Below are 26,071 nucleotides of genomic sequence, written 5' to 3'. Positions count from 1 at the left end.
GCACCAGCGATGTTCAGGCATCTGCTTAGCTGTGGATTTCTAATGCATCGAGCTGCTGCAGGTCCTCGGAGCCAGGTCAGCGCCGTAAATAGTCAGGGACAACATGGAGCAGGTTAGGGAAAGGACCCAGAAATCTGCATGTTCACCTGAATGCCCTGAATGTTGAGTCTGCAAATTGGGACAGCACATAAACTCTCTTGGGGGTATTTCTGGTAAATCCGAATTCCACAAAAACTAAGGTATCACGAGAATGGGTTTTCTGATGACATGTCAGCACTTCTACTTCTGGGCCAGGCTAGAAGCACAGACCCTGCTAGAAACTGTAGACCAGGGGTATCAACCTTATCAGGCCCCGTGGGCTTTGGTGGCATGGGGCCAATCCATTGGCAAGATGCGTGGCACAGGATTAGCCTGGGCCACATGCAGGTCCGCGTGTCACTTGCAGCATGCACCAGACCCGTGGGGTATCTTTGACACCCCTGGCTTAGAGGTCAGGGTGGGCGGACCTTTCTGAACCAACACCATTTCAGAAACTTCAAATTTAGCTGAAGACCTGTAAGTGAAACCCCAAATCTGGGGCCCTTTCCTGCTATGCTCCCTTTGACCTTAGTCAAGTCACTTCATTGCTTAGTGCCACATCCTTAGCTGGTGACCTCAATGAAGTTAGGCCAGTTTACAGCAGCTGGGACTATTAGTGCCTTGGTTTCCCCATCTTTAAAGTCAGGATGTTACCTCTCTCCGAGGGCAATTTGTTGACGATTGTAAGGGGCATTTGAGTGTGGATCACCAAAACTGCAGAAGAGTCCAATGAAAGCTCCTGATTTCCACTCATTAGCTGCATGAAAAAACCCAAGCATCTTCCTCATTTCATTTCTTGGCCCTCTCCCTGAAAAGATGCTTATGTCCGCCATGTCGAGAAAGCTTGCCCGACCATGGGTTTCTTAGTCCCCAGGAATGGATCCATTCCTACAATGCATCTACTGTGCTTTCCCTTTTCTCAAATTCTGCATGCAGCTGGAGAGAGGTCTGAATTAAAATGTGGCTTTGGAAACTCAATTGGATTAACACACTCAGATTTGATTTGGAGCCTGGGAAATGGCCATCCGCAGACAACCCACAAGTTCAGCTCACAGCCACGCAGATTGCACACACAAAGATCCCTGTTGCAGGCCCTGAACTGTATTTGTTTCCTCATAGGAAAAGACTTTTCCCTTAAGAGAAGTTGTACACCTGCTCTTCCATCCCTCCAAATCCCCAAATTCTGTCATTTCAGACCCCTACCACCGCCCCTTCCATGCATATCCAGCTTTTAGTCCAAACAACGACATAAAATACCAGGAACCCCTCTCAGCCTTCACTCTCTATAGAGCTCAGAAGAAACATCGTTTCTAACAAAATGTGCCCTCCCAGCATTTCAAATCACACTCACGAGTGGGTCATGGACAAGAGTCACAAGTTGACCGTGCTCATTTAGTTCACTGGAACATATTTTACAGTGATGCTGAATTTGACCCTGGTTTTCTGTAGTTACAAACTATTTGGGGGGTGGGGGGAAGAGCTGGATTTTGGGGCAAATGCCAAGGATTAATTTTGGAGAGAAGTCACTCACAGAGCAAGTTGGCTTTTCAACCCATGGACTTCTGCAGTCTTGGTTTTCACTCAAGCAAGCAACTTAAAGCTAAGTTGGGTTATGGCCAAGAGTAGGAGCACATGCATATAAACCACAGATGAAGTAAAAGAAACATCATCAAGTCCCCAGCGGATGAAACCGCCGAGCTGCGCAGAGCTTTGATAGAGCCCTCTCCTCCTCTAATAACCCATCTTCCACAATGCACGAGAACAAACAACTCCTTCTTGCCTTGGACTGACAGTCAAGTGTATAAACAGATTGTATAAGCTCACAAGAGAGATATTAATGGTTTACAGGCAGAAACTCAGATGCAGTTTCAGTGCTGGTGCTGCTACTTTTGCTGCTCATGGTTATTAATGCTGAAGTTAAAGGAATATTCTTCATGGCACTTATTGGTTGCAAGTGTCTTGTACATCCATCTCCTGTCAGAGCTGGGTTTCCCCCCCCAAGCATAAGCAGCAGGACTGGGTGGTAATTCTTTTTATGTTGAATTCTAACGTCAGGGAAATGGAAAGCGGAGATGTGATTTGTTAACCCTGCGGTGTGCTTTCCACTCAAGCAATCTCTTTCTGTGTGTAATTGGTGGTGCCTTGAGGAAAGGCAGCGTCAGCTGGAACCTGGTCTAATTGCCTCCAGGGTTATGAGGGATAAGGTCACCCTGTCTAACCCTTGGAGCGCACATTTTGGCTTTACCCCTTTAGTACTGACTATTTCACACGCCTTCATGGTTGAGTCAATTAGGATAGATAGGCCATTTTTTTAATTCAAGCTCCTACCCTTGTTTCTGTCCCTGCTATCTGGAAGCACCGAGCTAAAAAATGATGGAACAGGAGTGGAGATCTAATAAGACATCGTTTTAGTTCTCAGGTGAGCTAGCAGCTTGGTTTCAGCTATTCTGGGAGAAAAATCACTCCATTTATTCACAGAAAACTCTGGCTCCTGCTGGAATTCTCCTACACAATCTTTGCAATAAGCTCCGCTGCAAAGAGTCATTTCTTGTGGCTACTGGATAACTAGATTGGGTGTGATCAGCCAGTTTTCAACATGAAGCACAGGTGTAAGTGGGTTTACACTGTGTATAACCACAGCCAATGGGTTTTAATTTCTTGGCGGGGGGGAATGGAGAAACAATGACATTTTTCTTTGCTAGAAGAAGGTATCTTTTGCTATTCCAAAGGTCTTTTAGCATCATGCACAGGGATAGAGCCAGCCAACTGCCCCTGCTATGTTCACATGCATAGTGAACATGCACCCACCTCTATCAAGCATGGCTCGAACATAGCCAGGAGGCAGCAATAGGGCACATGATATATGCAACACTTTCACATTTCAACCTATCAGCCTGCCACTAACTGAATTGTAACTAGTGAATGGCTGGTTGGTTATGTGGAACTTGTTGAGAAATGCCCCGTGCAATGATAAAAAGCAAAGCATTACTGAAGTCATTAGAACTAATCTTGGCTTCCTGAAAGTCATTATCTGGAAAGTAAGCAAATTTTGCACAAAGAGTTGTCCCTTATTTGACAGAAAAATTAAAGCTGTGTGAGATTTTCACTTGAACAGTGGGGATTTGCATGGGTCAGCACATTTCCTTATGGGCTATCCATTAGAGACAGACTGGGAGTACTCATAAATATGGGCGCTCTCTTCACACAGAACTGGGGAGTGTGTATAAGAAATAACAGGGGGTTTTGAACCCGAAAGCTTGCTTAAGAACTATTCTCCAACCATTTGGGCTGGTCTAATAAAATATATCAAATTCACCCAAGCAACCTTGTCTGCCTAAGAAATAACAGAACACGTGTATTCATACCTGTGAATGAAAGTGTAATATGCATGTGCGAATGCTCTTTGTACCATCATATGCATTACTGGAGAGTAATAAGAGTGACCATTAATGAAGTTCGTTCACAATAATTGTGCCTAAATGGATTAACAGAGGCATTCCAGCATTCAGCATACAATTAATGCATATACCCCACTGCATATGCATGTATGTGTGCGTGTGAATGGGTTTCCTGGTATAAATCTAAGCCTGTTTGTGTATCTTTTATAAATATTCATGTGCTTATATAATCTACTCTATATGCACGCAGACGACTGAGATTTTGTATAGGGCACCTGTTGGAATGAGCAATGAGATTTTTCAGTGTGTTTTTGCAATGGAGAGAAACACTACATTTGTGTGTGGTGGTCATATGAAAGGCACTCCAAATGGTTTTTTTTTCAAGTCATTAACGTCACCACAATACACTCAGCACTCCTCAAGTGGGGAGAACCATGCATTTAGCTGGGAGAGGCAAAAATAAAAAAGGCCTTAATGACCATCACTACAGATCTGAGAATCTACCTAGTTTCAGAGCATTTGTCTGTCTGCAGTGAAGGATTTTTGAAAAACGCTCAGCAGCTACCACTTCAAATGAAGTCAGCAAGTGGCTGTGGGTGCTCGGGTGGTTGGAAATCTACTGTCCTCCCTTTAAAAGAAGAATTTGAAGTGAAATACAGAACTGCACGAAATGCCAGAAATGGAACAAAGCAAATCCATCCGCAGCAAAGCCAGTCCCAATATCACGTATTGCAGTGCACAGATCCAGCAATGGATAGTCAGGTTTTTATTCCAATGATGTTTTAACATCAGAAACAAGTCACCACCATTAATAAAAATAGCAACCAGTCAGACTGTGTATGAAAGACAGAAAGCAGCAGTGAGATCTCTGTGGAGTTTTCTCATTTTGCAAACTTTGGGTTCATTTCTACCCTTTGAGATATTCATGAATAAAAGTTTTAACCTGTAACACAGACAAACAATGAATATAATGCTCCCTATATTATTATTCATACACCCAAGCACATCAATAAGTTGCAGAGCTACCTGGTGAATGAATTTCTCATGTACTTGACCTTTGCTTAGCAATCTATGTGTTTTTTATTCTCAATCTCATCATAGATATAAAGTCTGAGATCTTGTGCCATTGTGGGAGCTAATGTGGGACCTTTATACCATTCCAGACTGAAGATCTCATTCTCCAGCACTTGACTGGACTTAATGGAGTAATCCTTATTCTCCTTAACCCCAAGGGCAGAGACCCAAGAACAGGTATCCCAGACTGCGCCTTCCAACCCCAGCAGCAGCACCAGACAGCCAACACAACACAAAGTTCATGAAGATGAGTCTTCCCCACCCTTCGTGCCTGCATTTTATGATTATCTGAATCCCGTGATAGGATTACAACCTTATTATGGGTAGCTGGGGAGGTCTTCACTTTACAGAATCATATTCTGAATACCGCATGCAGAGTTATAGGCCATTAGCACTGCAAAAAAAAGGCAATTTAGAAATACAAGCAGTTGGACATTGTCTGCTGATTTGCAGTAATTTAGCCAAGTGGAAGATCAATATAATGGGGGGGGGGAGGGGGGGAGTCCCACCTAAAAATATATTCCTGAGAGATTCTCTCTTACAGTTGAACAGAATTATTTTGCCAGCTTGTTGGTTTTCCATTGTTTATCCATAAACAACCGTTTCCAAACTGTGTGTGTGATGCATTTTCCAAGTCATTTTAAAGTTCATTAGTTTCCAGCTGCAGCTGGGCAGGTAAGTTGCAGCTGCTCATTTTATGGGCTTTGATGTCGCTCCAGTTTAGACAAATGTCTCTCTTTTTTATAGCAGTATGCCCTTTCCTGAACCAGGAAGGTCATTGCAGAGGTGTGCGCTAAGTTTTGATGCTTATATGAAAGCGCTCCAAAAACAAAGCGTAGCCTTGCTCAGTGGAGTCCCTCAGAGAAAAGGCTGCCCTGCGACCTCTGCTCAAAATCAGAGGATGCTACAGAAACTGGCAAAACACGCCCGTGATTAGCAAGGTATTGAAGTTCTGTATTAGCAACACACAGATAGTCAAACAGACAAGCAAGACCACACAGACATTTTTATGACATTTTGGAAGCAGCACATTTGGGTTTGAGAGCACCAGGCTGTTATTTGGAGCGGTTACATTTGCTGCAGACAAAAACTTCCACCCGACTTCTGTTTCCTTTTCAATGCCTGCAGCATGTGCCTTTGAGCACACTTGTAGTAAAACTATTAACATGGATTGGCTGGGTAGCTGTGATCGGGTATTTACCCCCCACCCCGTTGCGGCCAGAAAGGAACTGAAGGCTGAAAAGCACTAGTCAAGGTGGGCAAAACATATCTGAAGGAACAAGTTGCAGAAATTCTTTCTGGTTCCTGGATATGGACTTCAATGTAAATAGTAGGGGGGAGAAATGACCTCTCTGAAGGCCTGTATCAGCTCCTCATGCCATTAGAAATCAAACGTCCCCACAAGTCCTCCCTTTGCAAAGTTTGAGACCAACCTTCTTTTTTTGTGCCCCAAACCACGTATGATTAAACTCCCCAATTCCCATTTCTTCTAATGGAAGCTGAGGTTCAAATTGCTTTGGGCAGCTTTGCAAGCCTCAGTGTGAATGTCTCAGCAGAATCATTCCCTGCTGTGCATCTGCAGATGGACAAAGGTCACAAGATGCATTCAGAAACTCTACAACATGACATATTGTATAATATTTCTGGAACAAGAGGACTTGATGTTGCCTGCACTCTCACATTCATCTGCTTCATTACAAGCCTCAGGACCTTCCATTTTACAAAATAATCTTCTTTACCTGGTCTCTCGCAAATGAAAGATATGACTCCCAGCTGTGAGACCAGCTTGCAACTAACAAGCAGCAGAAGATAGGGGTTGAAAAAATACTAGACAACTGATTTGTGTGTGTGTGTGTGTCATCTCTCTGAGACTGAAAAAAAACCCCTATTAAAACAATGGGAACAATTTAAACATGTGCTTCCCATTAGCATTCTATGTGCAACAAGAAGCAAAAATGCAGCCCGTATCAGGTTTGCGCTCGTTTTACAGCTCGCATTTACATTTATAAAACACGCCAAGTCGTTTACATGCAAAAATCACAGAGCAATTTACAAGCTCTGATGAGCTAACCAAAGAATAACCCCTACTGAATTATCTTTATTGGAAATACATTCTGAATAAGCAAGTTCAAATCTGGATCTTAACATTCCTAGAAAGTTTGAGGCTGCTCGAATCTGGGGGGTTTGGTTTAGGACCATCACTTTGGTGTCAGTCCTATTCCTAAATCTGGCTACATTCAATTCTTAGCAGTAGCAGCAGTAGATGCTAGATGCTTTTGCTGAGATTGAAACCCCACTGTACAAGGCACTGGACATACACATTGCACAAGACCATATCTGCCATGGCCTTACAATCCAAATGGGTATGATTTACAAAAGGTGGGAGTGCAGAAGTGTGAACATCATCTCCCCCTTTATACATGGCAACTGAGGCAGACCCATTTTAGGGGAATTTTTCAAGAGCTGCAGAAGACCCATTTTCAAAAGTGACTGAGAGGCTAAGGCTCACTGAAAATAGATAGGCCAGAGGGTACAATTTTTAACAGGTCTCAGGGAGAGTGATCTGGCAGAGCACTATGGTTGCCTGTAAATGTGAGACACCTGCTCCAATGCGGAGCAGACTCAATTTATCAAGTCTGCTGGAGCGTGCTAATTGGCATGCTCCAACAGCCTTGGCATGTCGTGTATTCACCATCCCCGTGCTTCAAAATGGCAGCAGGTTCATTTTGACTACAGCTCATTGAAGGAGCTTTAGTTAAAGCTCCCCTGCCACCATTTAGAAATGCAGGATGCTGAACACACAAAATATTACAGGTGCTTTAATTAATTAGAGCAGCTCCCAAGAGCTGCTTTAATTAAAGTGCTCCCAGCCCCACCTCCAGAGCACGTGTAAAGACGTCCTACATTTCCTGAGTCTCAATCCAGTTCCTAGGCTGTCGAGCACTCCCTGAACTGTAGTAGAGAAAGCTCAGCTGACTTATCCATAGTTGCTCAAGCAGTCATGGTACCAGAGCAGAGGACAAAACCCAGGAGTTTTGACCCCTAGACTTTGGCTGTAGAAACCAGACAACACTGAGATACTTACTGGGGTAACCCTAAAGTGAGCGTAAATTGGACCCATTCAGTCCTGGTAACTTTGTTGCCACCTTCCCATTCACTTAAATGATTAATGTTTAAGCAAAGACTAAATTACATGGGATAAAATGTTGCTGCCCTTACAAGCAGAGTTTATGCGCGTTGGCCTTAAGTGACTTCACCTAAACTCCCATTCTCATCAGAGGATGAGGCAGCATCTCCAGGCTCCGGCAGGGCACTAGTAAACAGATCGTTTCAGCAATAATTACATTTGACATTTAAATTATCAGCCAGGATAATTTCATTTAGGCTTTTGCTGCAATAACTGACAGAAATTAAAAAAAAAAAAAATATATATATCTATATATAAAAAAAAATAAATAAGGAAACACCGCCAAAAGGAACGACAAGCTAACCCAAGAGCAAATGTTTTCCCTCTTTGCATTTCAGCACCTCAGGATATTAAACAATATTAAACCACTGTTTTCAAAATCTGCCCTTTAGTCAAATCAGTTGGCTCTTAACAGGTGTGGAGCATAAAGCAGCTGCTGTGGGATGCTGTGAAGGCTCCTATATAATAACTACAACATGGTGCCTCGAATCTGCCAAGCCAGAGCTTCAAAAGCTACTCGCTTCCCATAACTGGAGCCACATTTTTCAAAGGCCTCGGCTCCCTCTGCATGTCAAAAAGAAGCGGCCAGATTTTCCCAAGGGTCCAGCAGCCCCCTTTGCTTTCCATGTGCTCCTGAGGTTTTCCATTGTTCTCAGCTGGGGCAGCTGAGTCCTTGACGTTATGGACCCGAACATTCACATACAGAGTTTCTGGGAAGAAATCAAATCCCCAGCTGGTGTAAGCTGCCATTCTTCTGATGCAGTCAATGGCACGATGCTAATTCGGGCATGCAGAGGATCTAGCCCAAAAGTAGCTACCTCGGCTATGAAGGCTGTGCCAGCCAAAGGGACTTACTCCATCCTGCCAGCATCTGAGGAAGTCCTGCTTTTAGCAATCACCCACACTTCTTCCTCTTTGCCCCAATAAAATATTGCAATGCCCGTTATGCAGGTTGGCCTTTCCTCTCCAATAGCTCATCTCTGAAATAACTGATGAGGAAAAGCAATGGTAAGGGAGTGCAGGTACTGGACAGAGGAGGACTGGGCAATGTCACGAACAGCCACATGAAACTGGGTCAAAAATGAAAGCTCTGTGGGAAAACGGGTGTCAGTGCAGTGATTTCAATAAAACCACATCGGTACACGGCAGTAGGGAACTCGGGCTTACAATCCACCTCCTTTGTGCTGCAACATCCGACTGACTCGAAAGAAGAAGGATGGATAGACAGATGGACAGACTTGTGGACAAAACACAGGGCAGAATAGGGGGGTTGTATTTTTATTCCAGGCTGCAATCTGAGCTTAAACTGGTCACATATTCTCCCTGTGCCATGACTTCTCCTTTCTTTATAATGGGAATATTAATCTGCTCAACAAGAGCAGAGCTATTTCTCTTACAGCAGTGCCTGGAAGGCACAACAGAGGTCGGGGGCCACTTCATATTGTGTGCCGTAGCTGTGCCTTGTCCCAAAGAAACAGTCTACAAAGTCGATGGAGGGGAAATAGAGGTGCAGAGAGGTCATTGCCTTGCCCAAGGCCACACAGCAAGTCAGTGGCAGAGCTGGGACCTAGCCCAATTCTTCCACCACCCAGTCCTATAAACTGTGCCATCTCTTTAAGCTACTAAGTAGGGTATATTAGAAACGTAAAAAGTGCCTTCCAGCTCTGTGAGGGGGAGGCTTGGCAGACAAAGTCATCTCTCTACTCTCATAACATCAGCCTGTCAGCATCCCCAGGTAGCAAAGTCTGCACGCACCGGATAGATTTCACTCTAACCTTCCCTTTGTGACCAAAGGAAAATAAATCATTACACTGTTTGTCTGTGCTGGTGCTAAATAAAGTAACCCAGCCATTTCCCTCTGCTCTTTTGCTAGCATAGATCTGTACTCTCTCTGGCAAAAGTCAGGAAGCACAGATGTTCAGAGCAGGAGAGCAGCCTGGAGACTAATGTGCTCTGTTGATTTTTTTTTTTTTTTAGTCTGTCGAGGAAAGGCTAGAAGTTGGAAGCCAAGCCAAGGTGGGATGATCACAGAGCTGGATCCCAGTTTTGGAGAAAGACTGCCAAAAATGGCTAACTTTGATATCAAGTGGAAACCGCAACATGTGTGTTCCTAAGGAAATTGGTTATTAAAAGTCCTTTGAGTGAATGAACGAGTAGTTGCTTCTGCAGCAGACTGCTAATTCTACATCCTGCCATGAACCAAGGATGCTTATAATTATGAGAGTGAAATACTGGTTGCATCTTGCAATCAGAAGGATCTGGAGCTTAGGAAAAATCCTGAGAGGACAAAAGAGAAATCAAGAGGCTAGCGGGACTGAGCAGAGGAAGGAGTATAAGATTTCAATGCACACATCTTGGCTAGATGAAAGCAACAAAAAAGAAAGACTGACAACTCTGAGGATGTAAACACAAAGCAAAGAAAAATTGTTTAAAGGAGTCCCCCAGGGGATAAAACGGGGAGCGACGGGATGAAAAGAAAGGAAAGGAAATGCTGCAAGGATGGTTTTCAGCCATAACATTCGGACCTGGGGGAGGGAGAGGGATTGGTGCAGTTCCAATAAGATCAAGGCTCTCTGCAACATTTAAATCCAGATCCAGGCTAGGATTCCTGCTCGCCAGCCTTGAAGCAGGGTCAGACCCCTCCTTAGCAGTTTCCTAACAGACCGGCTGGAATTGTTTCTGACAGGAAGCTGTGGAAGCTGTATTATTTGAGTCTTAAATCAAGGCTGGACTCGTCAAAGCACAGGAGAACATGCCACTGGGAGCAATTCTGCAAATGATGTGAATGAGATCAGCTCTCTTCTCCATTTCTGCTGCTCCTCTTTCAACAGTGGTTTTTGACCACTGGGTCCAAAGGCCTTAGGCAAGGAAAGTTTCATCAACACGGGGGATTCAAAAGGAACTTGAGTAAGGAGCAAGCTTGCAGTAAGCCTTGCTTTATTGGACGTGAGCCTGCCTGGGTTGCTGCTTTGATTTCTGTGTGCAACAAGAGCCGTCTGGCTTTATCTTAATGCAACTAACCTGGCACTAGTAGGTTGAATGAAGGAGGAACAGAGCTGGTCTATAAGAGAGAGAGCCAGCGTGTCGTGCTCTTTTTTATTGGAGCATTAGCTCCTCAGTGAACAGCATGCTGGCTCCGCTTCATGTAAATGATGGTGACTGAAAGGAACCGGCCCAGTCCTTGGGGCAGAAAGCAGGGCGCCAGAAGACTCACAGACTGGAACAAAATCTACCAGCGACTCCCTGACGAACTCCTGGCAAGTTGACTCCTTTACATCTCAATTTACTCACTGCTGGGGGAGCCACTAGACCATGCCTACGGAAGCAATTGCACAGAAGATGCCTCAGAAAAGCAGGAGTGTCACAGTGGTTCAAGCTCCAATGGCTATTGATAAGATTTAAGTCTGTCTTTTCCTGGGAAGACCTGTGAGAATAGCTGCAGCTACCTCAACATGAGTATCGAAACTTTGGGAATCTCATAATATGCTGGTGATAATGTGCAGTCTCACACGTCACTGCCTACATACATATCCATGAGGGTCCCTACCCCACTGTTTGAAAACTGACTTGTTCTCATGTTTCTGTCCTGTTTCAGCTGAACAGGTCCCTTGAACACTAAAATGCACTTGAGAACTTGCATTAGTTATGACAAATGATGTCTGGTGCCTGGGTAAGCAGTATTCCTGAACCTGGGCTTCTGGCCTGGGAGAAGAAAGGATGCAAGACCAAAATGTCTGTAGGACCAACCCATGCTGAAAGACTGGGAATGACACTGTGTGCCAACACTCCAGGAAAGGTTTCACGAAGTCACAGAGGACTGAACCCATTCTGCATTCAACCAAAGTAAAGCTGAATTCCCATGTGCTACACATTACAGACTCCTTCAATCCAAGTGGCTTCAAAATTAGAGGCATTTGTGAAGTACTAGTAAGTCCCATTATGTGCTTGTGAGATGGATGTTACCCTGTTTTACAGATGCATAAGATGAGGCAGAGGTGAAGGGCTTTTGCCAAAATTAAATAAATAAATAAAATAAATCACACAACAGGAATTAATTAAGAAAAATAGACCTCGAATGTCACCTTACCAAACCTCTGCCTTTGCCAAGAGGCAATGCTACCTCCTTTTCAAGTCCCTACCTGAGGAAGATTTTTAGCTGAGATGAGCCCTTCTAGCATAGCCAATGCATTGCAGTTGATACTAGCTATGTTGAGTACAATCTAGAGATAAATCAATAGGAATATATTTGGCTTGAAGTACTAGTGTCCCAACAGTTGTGGATATTTTTCAAATCTCATCAATTTATCTTGCAAAGTTTAGCCAGCTTTGTGCAAGATTTCCAGCTCTTGTGAGATTTTCTGTCCTTCCTGGATGTGATCAGGTCAGGAATGCAACAGGAGCATATTTTCTTCCAGCATTTCAGTACTGTGCTTCCATTCCTGGCTACAACTACAGAAGAGAAAAGTATATGTCCAAACAATTTGAACCTCCATAAAAAGGTTTAGATCAGATTAAGTTTGGAGGAAGGTTTGTGCTGGATGCAGCCCATCCCCATCCCCGATGCTGTGTTTAGAATGGGAGGAGGAGAAGGGAGGGGAGGGATTTCCACCTGGGGTTTCTCCGGCCTGTGCTGGAGGATGAGGTGGGGGGATTTATGGAGTGGGGGGATGGCTCCAATCCACCTGCACCACCCTCCAGCACAGGCTGGGCAAACCCCAGACGGAGCTCCCTCCTCTCATTTTAAAGACAGCACTGGAGCTGGGGAGGGGGGTGATGGGGGGGGGGAGGGGAGGCGGCTAAGGGAAAGTAGCTGTAGACACACAGCTACTCCAAATTGGAGCTCAATCCCCCAACCCTATGGACCCAACAGAAAACATCTGTTGGGTCCAGGGGAACTCTGTAACTCATGACGCTTCCCATAAAGTGCCATGAGTTACAGTGGGGATCTGCACGTCTGTCAGCACCCTATGTTGCTGAAAATCCAATCACTTCTAGATCAAATGATCTGGCCACCCCCTCCCCTCTCAGTCATTCCCTGGCAACTTCTTCCCCATCTCTTTTTTTTTTTTTTTTTTACTCTCTTCAAGGTTGTTTATTTATTCTGTGTGTCATGAATATAGTGCCAAGATAAATTCAAGATCATACGCTGCAAATTATCAGTGCCATATTATCAGGCAGTGATGTTATGGAATCAAATTAGACTAGATGTTCTTACAAAAACACTTGCTTACTAGCAAAATACACTGTCGTGTGAGTAGACTGGCTTGAAAGTGTGAGGTCAACAAAATGTTGGGGTCAGCTCTCTAAGAACAACAGAAAATTTCTCATTCCTTATGGTTAAGTTCTGCTGCCTCCATTGTTGCACATCCCTGACTAGCTCAGCTGTATACATACCAGCTTGTGGTCGTGAGCCTGGTCCATAGGCATCCCTGGGCTCTTGGTTTTCCTGGAATGTACTGAGGCTGTGCTTCATTTTACAAGTGTAAAATAAATAATTTTACAGGTATAAAATGAATCATTTTGCAGGTATATGAACAAAGCTCATATGCTAAGATCAAATGCTCTGACCACTCAACTTGGTCTCAATTATAAGAAAATTGTCCCTTTTTTTTTTTTTTTTTTGACCAAAGCAGTTAGCCAGTGTTTGAGGCCTACCAGACTGCTTCTGCTGGGAGGACAAAGTGATGAAAGAATCAGCTATCTATCCATCCCATTTTCTACAGCATATACAAAGTCTGGAAAATAGTATATGTCTAACAAATTGGAGGAAACACCTTTGCTTGCCATTTCAAGCATGTTTCAGCCAATATTTCACCTCAAGCTGCCTCTCGGTCTTTTCTGAAAGCCACACAACCAGAGCTTTTCTTGGGCTTCTTTGCACTTTTTTGTACATCTTGTTGCTTTGCAAAAGCAGTTAAAAGTTCCTAAACAATGACCTGGTCCTTGTTCTGCTATATCAGTCTCCCAGGAAAGCCACTGGACTACATGGCCCTGCCTTTGTTCAAGACTCATCATGCATTGGGTGGTTGCTCCTATTGTTTCTGCAGTCTGGTTCCATAAAGAGGAGGTACACTAGAGAGACAGAGACAAGGAAATGGACTTTGGGGACTGAGTGAGAAATCAAGTCCAGCTTTGTTGGGTATGCTCTTGATGTAACATTTTAACAAAACCAGTTAGCTGAAAGCTATACCTCCTACACCCTACAGGAGACTTTAACCTGAGAGAGTGCATAAAGGAGAGTGCACACATTACAGACAGAAAACGTAACTACTACCACTAGCCTTTTTTTGCTTTGAAGAAGCAGAGGTGGTGTTGAAGTTAGCAATCGACAGAGGAGCCTCAAAAAATTCAGCAATTCTGTTCCAATTATTCAAACCTTTAAATTCCACAAAAATGGGGTAACAATCCCCCAAGAACATGAAAGATGGAAAGCTATTGGGAGCTGTAGTAACAGAATTAGTTTACTGAGATGGTCTAATAGAGCAGAGACGTTGGGGTGGGGGGAAAAGGATTCTTGAGTTCTCTTCCCAGTTCTGCCATTGAGAGTCTGGCATTGGGCAAATCATTTGATCTCACTGTATATCAATTCCCTCACCTATAAAACAGGAATAATACTCATCAATCTCTGTCAAGTGCTTTGAGATCATCAGACGCAAGGTGCACAAAGGCAACTGCTAATCAAGCCTAACTCTAACAGGGCCTCTGGCTATTTTTTCCCTGGAATCAAGTTTGCAGGCCTGAAACTAATGAACTCTAAATGGCTTTAAACCTAGCAGGCCAACGTAGCAGAAATGTGGAGATTCTTCAAAGCACGATGAAAGGCTCTTTGACTTCAAAGCCAGGGCAGCTAACAGGACTGAAACTGATACTGAGTGGAGGAAGGGAACAGGCAGCAGATACACACTCAAGCCAGGTGATAAAAATAGATTTGGCTGCCTCCTTTTTCTGTTTGCCTGTAAATCCTCTATTTACTCAAATTTCTGTGCACTACATTTGCACATTTGGTCTGCATCACTTGATTGAATTTCTTTCAGTGCGTGCCAGTATTTTAGACCCCCCTTGTAGACACTGACGGGGGGAAAAAAACAGTCTCTAAATTCTGAGCCATCCAGGGAGGAAGCCTATTTTTTTCTTTTTCTGCAGTATCCATTTGCTGGGCACAGAGCTTCTATTTATAGCACCACTGATATTGTTCTTTATTGTATCTGGGCCTCGAAGGTGAAGATAATGATGTACCCAAACTGCTGCTGATCTTCACCTTAGCAGTTCTTCAGCCCTGTCATGCATCAGCAGGGACTCTATTTGAGCTCTACACAAAATACGTCCAGTTATTCTACAGTTGATACACCAGGTGTCATGATGTCAACCTCCCCATGCAATGCCACAAAGCTATTCTACCTAGAGTACAGAGAAGCCTTGACTATACACAAGGCAAAGGCTACCTGCTCCTTCATAAAAAGATTACCTGTGCACAATTGCCCCAGGTATATGCCACACAAAACAGCATGCAAAATTGCCAAGCACAGAGCCGTCATGCAATTGAAGTACATAAATATCTTGGCAGTAGCTCCATGGATAGCAAATACAACCAAAATAAAATTGGGGATGTCACAGGAGTGGTTGGAAATGCAGTATTTGCATCTTAAACATACTGCATGCATAGATGCCAAGAGTTCCTGATCAAATCCTTACCTCCCAAAACCTAGGGATGTCTTTCAAAATAGGTATGCAGTCTCCATTGAAGCAAAGCTGGTGGATGCTGTATGACATACAGATGCCTTGGACCCACCCCGACCAGAAACCTCAGAGTTTATCTACATTTGCACATTAATTGAGATGAAGGCAGGGTGTGATCTCAAAGTGTAAGGCCCCTCCCTTAAATAACCTCATGTGGGGATGTCTTTAATTCTGAAATAAAGTGTCATCTTCTACATGTAAACAGGCTCTGAGGCAAAGCCAGTTTGGGCTGCCTGAAAAAGGGGCATGAGTTAAGCAACCCCAGAAGTCAGCAGATGCTTACCCTCTACAATCCAGCCCTTTTCAGGATGTGATATGTTTAAAAACCTTATTAAGAGGTGTGCACACGTATGGTAGGAGGCTTGAGGGACTACCCATTTTATTGAAATCTGCTCTCCCAGCACTCTTTGTTGTGCTAACCTTGGCTCCAAGGGCTGCTCTTCTTGAAATCTTGATGAAGCAGCTTTTATGCAAGGTCACTTGTTCAAATTAAGTTTTGCAAATATGTAAAAATAGATCCAGCTATGTTTAGTGAACATGCTTGGCCATTTAAATGAGACACAGCATGAAGATAACACAGTTCTGTGTCTGTTATGGCAGCAGCTCGCTTAATCTCAGCTATTAACACTTATGGCACAAGATGCAAGGGGGAAGGGAAAAAAAAACAATTCCCAAGGCATCTAAAACCAAGGTCATCATCTTCCACCTCATGCACTGTTTTCATGGTCCTTTCTTTTCACAAATCTTATTTCTCTTGCATGACTACCTGTCTTTATCTTCCTCCGTGTCATTTGCAAGTATTATTTGCATTGTGGTAGTTCCTGGAACTCCAGTTACGAACCAAGATCCCCTGGATGAAAAATATAAGTACAAAACAAAAAAACAAAAGGTTCCTGCCCTGAACCACAAGCCATGTAAGTAACTAGTTAGTAATAACAGAATAGTTTTTACTAACGAAGTAACTATTCTTTTCATCTCCCTCCATCACTGCGTTCTCGCCTTTTCTTTCCCAACTCCTTCCTGCACCCTTCAATCCATTCCTCCTCTCTCTCTGCTGTTTCAGCAGTGCCCCTGCCTGCATTTACTCGGGACACAGATGAAGAAAGGTCAAGAATCATTTCAGTGAGAGAGAAACAAAGTTCCAGACCTTGGAGTCAACCTCAGCTGACCTGCGGGCCATTTGCTGGACTTTGCGCTGTTTCTGTGAATCAGAGCAATATTCCAAAACTGCTCACTGATGAATTGTACGTTTTCGAGCATGTTATCTGCACGTGTTTGAGGGCACTTTTCATTTCCTGCCTCTCCACCACAGAGCTAATAAAAAGCCACCAACAAACAGTTCCAGGAGAGAGTCTCCGTGCTATCATTTGAAGCTGCCCATATTTTAGTTTTTTCCATACCATGACCCTGCTGCAGCTGTTCAGATAAAAGGGGCTTAAAAGAAGTGCCACCCATTTCTGAAAGGGAAATGGGAATGGAAAATGCATGTGGTTAAAACTATGATGGTCTGGTCTGCAAGCTGCAAGCCTGGTTACTGTCAGTGACCTAGTTAGCAATGGAAATGCGTGTGTGGGATGGGGGAAAGCTACTCAGATCTCTTACACTTCATCAGTATCACGGTGTGAACACAGCACCTTTGGTTTAACTTCCCCACCCAGCTGGGCTCAGTCCACCAACGGCAAGTGTCTCTCCGATGAGCCCAGTTACGCTGAGTCCCTAGCCACCTGGATGGTTCAGTTTGAGAAGACAGATTCGTGGTGTTCGGGAAGACGCCGGTCTTCCTTCCATGCATGTTCTGTCTCACATTTTATGCAATTAACTTGAAAACTGAGCCTGTCAGGTTGTGTTGGGAGTGTTCCTGCGGGACCATGCTCCTGCCTTGCTTATGGGGTAAAAGGGCAGTAAGGTTCTCTCAGCTAGCGGGTCTCTGGCCTTTTTACTGTGTCATGTGTCACAATGATGAGTGTCGCACCACGAGAAGAGACGACAGCTTGTTCTTTTGCATTAGCTTCTCCCTCAGATTGTACAGGGCTGGAAGACGGTCAACATCACCTCCGATGCACGTCTCGATGGCATTTCCGATCCCTTTTGTGCAGCATGTGTGGGGAACGAGCAGCCCACTCCCAGGGCAAGGAAGAAGAAAAAGAAGAGAAAAGGAACAACAGGATATTCCAAATCCAGGAGCGTGTGTTATATTGAAGACTACCCATCCTAGGTGCCTGATATAGTGGGACCAATAAGAATTATCTAGCTGGATCAGATCAATGGCCCGTCTCATCCTAAATCCTGTCTCCATCAGTGGCTTTAAAAAAGTGCTTTAAAAGACAGTATGGCACAGTATATGCAGAGGCAGAGTGTCCTCCTTCCCAAAACTCATGAGCCTCTTACTCTCGCTTTTAAAGCAGTAAGTGCTGTCATCACCCTTGCTTTGAATCCCGCTAAGCTGCAAAGGCACTATGAAAGAAAAAGAGAGGAAAACAGGACAGTCTGAGGGTCTGGAAATAGAAGTGAAGAGTTTTAGGTTGACAATAATGAAAATGTCAGGGATCAAGAGGAATCAAATATGCAATAGTGCTGTCGAACAGTTCAGGGAATAATATACTGCCTGTGGCGTGAGTGAATGGTGGGGAGACAGCAATATCCAATAATGATTATCAACAGTGTGGTAGCAAATGATGGGGAAATGCTACACTGCAGTGGCTATCTACAATGTGGAAGTGCAATGCGACTGAGTTACAGTAATGTGGTGTAACTGTGATGTATTACGATGCAGACAAATAATTAGACACTGAACTACTGGGGTGCAAGGCTGGCAGCTATAAAGCAGGAACAATAATGGTCCTGCACTGGGTGAGAGAATGAAAGGGCAATGCACTGAACTGTCATATCCTGCGTGGGTGAAATGATTTTGCCCTGCCACTGTAGTGCACACAGAGCCTTCAATCCAAAGCACAGTGAGCAAAGTGGCATAGCAGCTAGACAAAAAAAAAAAAAAAAAAAGAAGACGTCAGCATCAAACAAACAAGCTAATATCAGCCACTGGTGATCTTAAAGTTTCTATAAGAGATATAAGAGATCTGCATTGCTAGAAGAGGAGGAAAGGAGACACTCAAGTCAAAATGCCCAGGAGACAGGGGGTGTACCTGGCAGGGAACATAGGCTAGTCTAATGGGCCTTTGAGGAAAAAAAGTATCCCAGACTACCAGTTACCCATTTAAGATACTGTACTAGTGTTGCCTGCTGTCCATAAGCACCCATAATCTTTGACGCATTTACCCTCACAATAGCCCTGCAAAGTACGGAGTGCCATTATTCTTGTTTTATAGGTGGAACTGAAGTCCAGGGATATAATGGGCAAGATTTTTAAAGATCTTGCTATTGAGTTTAGTTTATATTGGGCATATATTAAAAGGTACTCTGATGCCTAAGGTCACACAGGAAGCCTGTGGCACAACAGGGATTCATACCTTGGTCTTCAGTGTCCTAAGCTCCTGCCCTAATATCAGATCCTTCCTTTCACATGACATGTAATTAATTATACCTTTAAGTGAACCTTAGGATCATGGTGCATCATGTAAAAAAGTGATACCACCTCCTGCATCGAGTACAGAACACAGTAAGACTCTCACTGATTGCACATGCTGCAACACTAAGGACACACTTAGTTTTGGGTTAATCTAAAATATGAAGTGCGATGAAATGCAGCAGATGGGCTCAGCAAATAAAGCACCAATCATGTGGAGTAGCCAGTTTCCTACCTTGACTCTTAACCAGTTTGGGTTGCTTGAGGTATGATTTGGCTTCCCTACTGAGAAGCAGAAAGTAGGGCAGGGTGGCACTTAGAGACTGCCTGGTTCAGAAAGGCATGAGCTTTCATAGGCAACAACCTACTTCATCAGATACAAGGAACGGATGGAGCACCTGATGAAATTGCTTGCTACCTATGCAAGCTCAAGTCTCTCTGAACCAGCTAGTTTTGAAGGTGTCAGCCTGCCCTACTTTCTGCCAGACTTCAGACTAACACGGCTAACTACTTTCATTACTAAAAGAGAGTCACTGGTCTTAGAGACTCCAGGACAGAGACGTTTCTTAAAAATATATAGTCAGTTTGGGTTGCAGGAGCATAGGAGAGAAGACGTGAACTATCTGCCTTCCCTAATCTGTCTCCAACTAACATTAAAATGATTGCAAATCATAGAGAAATAGGACTGGAAGGGATGTCCGTAGATCACATAGTCCCACCCCCGACCCAATGCAGGATCATCCCTATCCAAACCATTTTATACAAATCCATAATCTAATCTTTGTAAAACTATGCCATCAACCCTGACACAGCACAAGACAAAATACCCTAACATGCCACAGGTAAAGCAGGGGGGACCACAGTGGCCAACATCCTGCTTTTATAAAAGGTTGGTAATACGCACTCAAGAGATCTCAGGAAGATGCCCACACCCCCCACTATATGAAGGCAAAACCCCTCACAGTCCATACCAGTCTGACCATGGGGTAAAATTCCTTCCTGACCCCAAATATAGCGATCGGTCTGACACAGAGAAGAGAAGCAAGACCCTCTAACCAGGAACCTCTGGTTTTAAGTCCCAGCAGAAGCACAGGCCCAGCCCAGTCCAAATTCCTAGCCTTGGCTGCAGTCATAACTACTCCTAGATCATTTCTGACCAGTGGCTGTCCAACCTCTTCATGAACACCTTGAGCAATGCAGAGCTCACAACCTCCCTAGGGAGTTTATTCCACTGCATCATATTTAAACAGTGAAGAAAGTGAAGAACATTTTCCTGATATCCAATAAAACCTCTTTTGCTGCAACTTCATGCCATTGGTCCATGTCCTACGGTCTGCAGCAAGACAGAAAAAGTGTTTTCCCTCTTCTTTATGGCATCCCTTCAAGAATTTGAAGACTGCTATCGTGTCCCTTCTTAATGCTTTTTCTACAAGCTGAACATGCCTAGCTCCTTCAGCCTCTCCTTGTAGGACTTGTTTTCCAAGCCCTTTATCATCTTTGTCCCTGGCCTCTGGACCCTCTCTAAGTTCTCCACAAACAGCGTTTTCAGTCTGAGGCCCTTTTCCACTTTAAGGGGAGGATGTTGACTAATGAACAGCATAGTTCCCTGCTAGGAGGAGTTTGGAATAAAAGGATTGATAAGACATCAACAGAGCAGTGGGATGCTCACTGCTATATGACTTGACTAGGGGAAAGTGCAACATATATAGAAAGAGCATAAAGATGCATGAGAGGACAATGTATACTTGTGAAATGCACTCAAGAGATCTCAGGATTTTTAAACATTTTGGTATTGAGTTTAGAGAATTTTAAAGTAACAGGACATGAGATTTTTAAAGTAACACGAGATGAGCGCAGGACAGGGGGGTGCGCATGCAATGTGCAACCTGTGGAATGGAGACCAAGGAGTGCAACGGGGGTCCAAAGGAAGGGTACATATGAGACGTGTAAGTATATATTCCCATACGTCTCATGGAACCCCTCCACGGTACAGGAACATACAAGGAAGAGTAACAGTGTTGGATATGTCACTTGGAGCTCTTCTTATTCAAAGAGTACAAACAGATCATATTATGCGCGTCTATAATGGTGATCGCCAAGGGTAAGCACCTATTTATCTTGGTCTTTCACTCTGGCGGTTTTATCTTCGTGCTTATGCTAAAATGTATTTAACAACCTTTTTAACTAACACCCCCAAATCCCAGCATATCTTACAGTACAGTTTGGTTCTACCATCTAAATCAATATTCAGCTGAAGAGCAGACAACACAACAGCTTGGCTAAAAGACCCTGTTCACAGGAGTAGTGAAAAAAAAGCACACTTTTGCAATTTATAGTAATGGCATATTTATGAATAATTCCTACAAAAGTTGATGTATCATCTATAGATGTTTTACTAAATTGTTTAACAATTGTTACAGCTAAAAAGAGTCTAACAGGTTACTCATAATCATTAGGGCTGCACGAAGCTTCGTTCCCCGATATGATTCGGCAGAGATTTGGTCCATTTCGGTGGCTGAATCTCTGAATCTGAGTCGAATCAGAGGACGCTTTAATCTCTCCAAATCGATTCAGAACCCTCCAAAATAGATTCGGACAGATTCAGCGATTCGGACGTAGACACAGCTTTAAATGTTGTTCCTTCCACCGATACATTCATACCTAACTACACCACGTCTGCTAAATGCTGATTTATAGCTAATGGTCAAAAGTAAACAATTAACCCCTTGTGATTTATACATGGGACTTTCCTATAAAATGTCAACCTATGCCAATGAATTAGGTCATATGCAGCCTTCCAGGTGTAGTCAAGTACCTCATTTTTGACCAAGACTGAGACAACCTATTATTAGGGACCTACATAACCCACAAAAATCAACAACAACAACAACAAAAATTTAATAAAAATTAAATGCTGGCTCCCCAGATGCTGCCAGGAGCGGAAAGCACCAGCTGGTAGTGGGGCATGAAGGGCAGTAGACAAGATGGTGGTTGCCCCCTTATCCCTCCTCCCCCCACCAGGGCCTCTCCACCAATTTTGTGACTCTCCCATCCTTTAGCACTAGCTGCAGGACAGGACCATCACAAAATGCCTACAAAAAATCAGCTCTGCACATGACATGCAGGCTGTAAAAACCCTTTGTCTTAGCACGATTTAAGTATGTCCATACCTATTATAGGTTTCAACCTCTAACTGAGTTTCTTCAATTTTCTTTGGACACTAGAGATGTAGGCAAAAAGAAAAAAAGAAGCAAATGTTGGATGATGCTTGCTTTTTTCCCCTCTTTGAATAATGCTCTGTCTGCCCTGTGGCTGTTCACAAGGGTGACTTTCTACAGCTACCTGCTAGCTCTGACCTCCTTGAGGGTATTCAGGTTTTGCGATTGGTCACAGAGTTATTTCTAGGAAACATTTTTGCCACGTTTGCCCACCTCAGCTCGTTGTTGCTGTACATACTTTCTGTGTCTCTTTTTAGCCTAACGACCCAATGTCCCCCAGAGATGTGCGCGCGCACACTCCTTGCTCAGCAGCTGGGAGGCTGGCTAGCCACGATGTGGGTGGGCATGTTGCTCCTAGCATCTGTGCTGTGAACTAAACTAGGAACCCTCCCAGCTTTCCACAGTCAGGATTCCCTCTTTGTAGGGGAATGACTTATGAATAATTCCCCACCCTTTCATGAATTATTCAGAGCACCTCCTCTGCCTTCAAGAGCCTAGGATGCAGCAATGCATTGGCAGCTGTAACAACAATGGCAGCTACTGCCATTGCTTACGTGGAAATTTGTCTGGGAAGTATATGCAGCAGTTGGCTTGTGAGAGTTAGCAAGGGACACAAGGAACGATTCGGCTCCATCGCGCCAGGCAGCTTGGCACAGACCACGACACAGCCAGGGAGCTACTGCTTCAGTCACGCTAGCGTTAGGATCCAAGGCTTGGGATCTCCCATGCACTGTAATGAAGCTAAATAAAGCACCTCCGTGATGCATACATGTTCATTTAGGGGCCATCCATGATGTGTTGCCCTCACTGGGGTCTCTTACCTGCCAATTCAGAGCCTTTGGCCCTTATCTGACCCCTCGGCTGCCGGGAACAGACTGAAATAGCAAGCTAATTCGAATGATGGAGAATTGTCTATATTTATAGAAGAAATCAATGCTGCCAAGGAAAAAGCAGGTTAGTCCTACATCTGGGTCAAAAAATGAAACCACCAAATGCTCCTTCTTGCACTTTACAGCTAGGGGGGAAAGAAATGAACACTGAATGGGACCCTCCAGGCCTACTCCTGAGCTTGTAAACCAAAACCATAAAGTCCGGTTTTATCCAGCCATTTATCAACAGTCACCAAAACCAATGGCTTCATAAAATGGGATCCAGATCTGAACAGCCATCCTCTCACGACACTGTATCTAAAAGAGATTCGCTGTGCAATTATCTGCTCAACATCTACCTGATGGGTTTAGCCTCTTTTCCTGATTGGGAAAGGTCAACAAGCAGAACATGATAATGCTGCAGTCACAATTTCCTTACATCTATGTTACGATGTTTTATTTTCTGTTTATTCTGGCAGCTTCTTTGATTGTTTGCTTTTTAAAAGAAAAAAAAACAAGGAAACCGTACACTCTACAGATTATTTGCTGTTTGGGGCAAATATTTGATCTGTGAGCTAGGAGAGGAGTTGGCTAGCTGCAGTTGGTCAGAAGTCATGCGGCAAATCTCCCTTTGCTGATTGGATGACCACAGCTTTTATAAATCGGGAGTCGGGTTTGAATTCCTGCTATTGTAGAGTGAATGGAAGCTCTAGAAAGAGAAGTCAAAATGGGGAGGAAACTGCACGAAGACTTCATCAACGTGCTCCTCCGCTCTCCCTTAGAGCATGTGAATTTTTAATGAAAGTTTTCATAGAAATTTCAAAAATGTTCAAGTCTTTGGATTGTCTCTATAAACTGGGTTTTTAAAAAAAAAGTCTCGCTCCCCCAATCCAACTTTGAGATTTTTGCCGAAAACATTACATTTCCACTCACTTCAACAAGCACACTTTGGGATTTTGGAGAATTTCCAACCTTTTTCTTTCTGGACTAGTTGGCCCCTTACCAAGGTGTCAGTGTGAGTAAAATTAGGCTTCTGTAAATTTTTGTCATGCACACAAAGTAATGAATGTGCCGTCAGATCCTTTCCTAACTCATTTAATTGCCTGTGTCAGGGCTCTGGCAAGAGGTTTGGCAACTGTGTTCAGCTGCAATGTTAAGTAAATCCCATTTGATATAAAATATACTAAGTGCATAATAATTATCTGTCTTAATTTCTCTCTCTCATCACACCCACTAATACAAAACCATTGAACATGCATGCACAAAACTAGTTATGAAAGGTGTGGCCAGATGGTTATGTATCATTTTAATAGCTTTTTATGCCAGTGCTAATGTGAGGGTTCAGACCTCATCTATTTCCTTGCTGCATTTAGTTCCCCAACCCATGGAAAACACAACATTTCTAACGCAGATGCTTAACTGAACAAGCTAAAAAGTCTTATGTGCTAAGCTCTGATGTTTACAGAAAAGCAAAAAACACCCCCAAAAAGAGGCACAGGCATGGAGGAGGAAAGCTTGATTTCCACACTCAGGCATGGCTTGAGGAAGTGTTTTGCAGTTTCCAACAGCTCTAGAGAATATGCCATGTTATAAAATATGCTGTTTATGAAGATGCTATGCATCCAATGTAAACACACACGCTCCTTGCATTGCTGTACAAGGTGTGGTATTTTAACAGTGTGACTTTAACAGACATCCAGACCCTGCACAGCCAGCCCCTCCAAAATGGACCTTTCCCATCACAGCCTTTTCGACAGTCCATGTTAATAGCTTTACTATTCACTTGCAGTAACTTTGATGCTCCATGTAAAGAAACAGTGGATAAGGCAAGAGAACTCCCCACATGGACAGCTCAGAAAGAAAACCAAACCCCGTATCAGGGATTATCACCAGGACATGTACCTTTCTCATGCTAAGAAACCAACCTGGTGAGAGAGTAACCTGGTTTCATGACAATGGGCAAAATCTAATTCCAGGGAATAACCCCACTGACTGCAGCGGAGTTGCCTCCGGGCTGGGTTTGGCCCGTCCTGTCTTTAGGCTGCAGGCTAGAAGGAAAGAAAAGTAACGCTGTGAGTCTTACCTGGCTCTGCTCTGAAAGGCACTCATTCATTCAGACAGTCAGGGGAAAAGTCCTGTTGAAGCCACCAACATAAACTCCTCACAGCAGCATACCGGAGTCAAATGCCACCATGTGCAGCGGCGAGGGTCCCCATCCAGGGGAAGAACTGAGGCTTGGGGCAGGGAGGAGGGGGATCCTTGGCTGTCGCCAGACCCTGGATCCTGAGATTTAGGCTCAGCCTGCCAGCTGGTGAAAGGAATCGAATGCACCTCCGCTCCTTCTCTTACATACTGTAACACAGACCATCCCTCACTGCCAAGTACATACTCTGCCTGCACAAGAGCTGCTCATTTTGTTAACCCTCGGCTGGCTGCAAGGCAGGAGAAAGGAGCTTCTCTGTGTTACGGAGTATTCATTCTCTCGTGTTTCCCAGTCCATCCTCTCAGCCCATCTCCCTGGAAAGCCCTGCTCCTGGAGGAGAGGGTTTTGGAACGTAACCTGAGAAAAAGAAAAAGTGAGATTTAAAGGAATCAGACAAAGACTATTTCAAAAAGAAAAAAGAAAAGAAAAACCAGCTCTGTTGTGCAAACTTAGAGCACAGCCTGAGAGCATCTGAATAAGGGGTTCTTATTCCTCCTAGAGTTGAATCCCCTATTCATTTAGCACGCAGGGTTGGGGTTTGAAGAACTGGTTGAAACCAATCCTGGACTGGTTAGGTTCAGATGTTTACATTAGCTTCATTTCCCAGACTGGTTTGGGGGAGAGGAGAGGCTTGCTTATTTGCTGCAAAAATGTAACAGGTCAGGAAGTATGCCTATGCATTGGTTCTAAGCACTGGACAGGTTTAGGTGTTAAGTCGCTAGGTACCCGAGAGTAGCGGCTAGAAGACAGCGATGGTCAAATACACCAAACAGGCAAACACAGA

At 43.9% G+C, this 26,071-nt stretch overlaps 1 protein-coding gene across 1 annotated transcript in view; it reads right to left on the bottom strand.

Annotated features, from left to right (window-relative positions):
• Positions 1 to 25,417, bottom strand: part of GRAMD1B (GRAM domain containing 1B) — a 173,841-nt gene extending 148,424 nt beyond the window's left edge. The window contains exon 1 of the mRNA XM_025199999.1: positions 25,168 to 25,417. The gene's annotated coding sequence lies outside the window, so the exon portion shown is untranslated. The remainder of the gene's footprint in view (positions 1 to 25,167) is intronic.
• Positions 25,418 to 26,071: the final 654 nt, after the last annotated feature.

The sequence above is a fragment of the Alligator sinensis genome, unplaced genomic scaffold, assembly GCF_000455745.1.
Source record: "Alligator sinensis unplaced genomic scaffold, ASM45574v1 scaffold278_1, whole genome shotgun sequence".
Taxonomy (NCBI): domain Eukaryota; kingdom Metazoa; phylum Chordata; order Crocodylia; family Alligatoridae; genus Alligator; species Alligator sinensis.
This window is presented reverse-complemented; position numbering and strand designations above follow the sequence as displayed.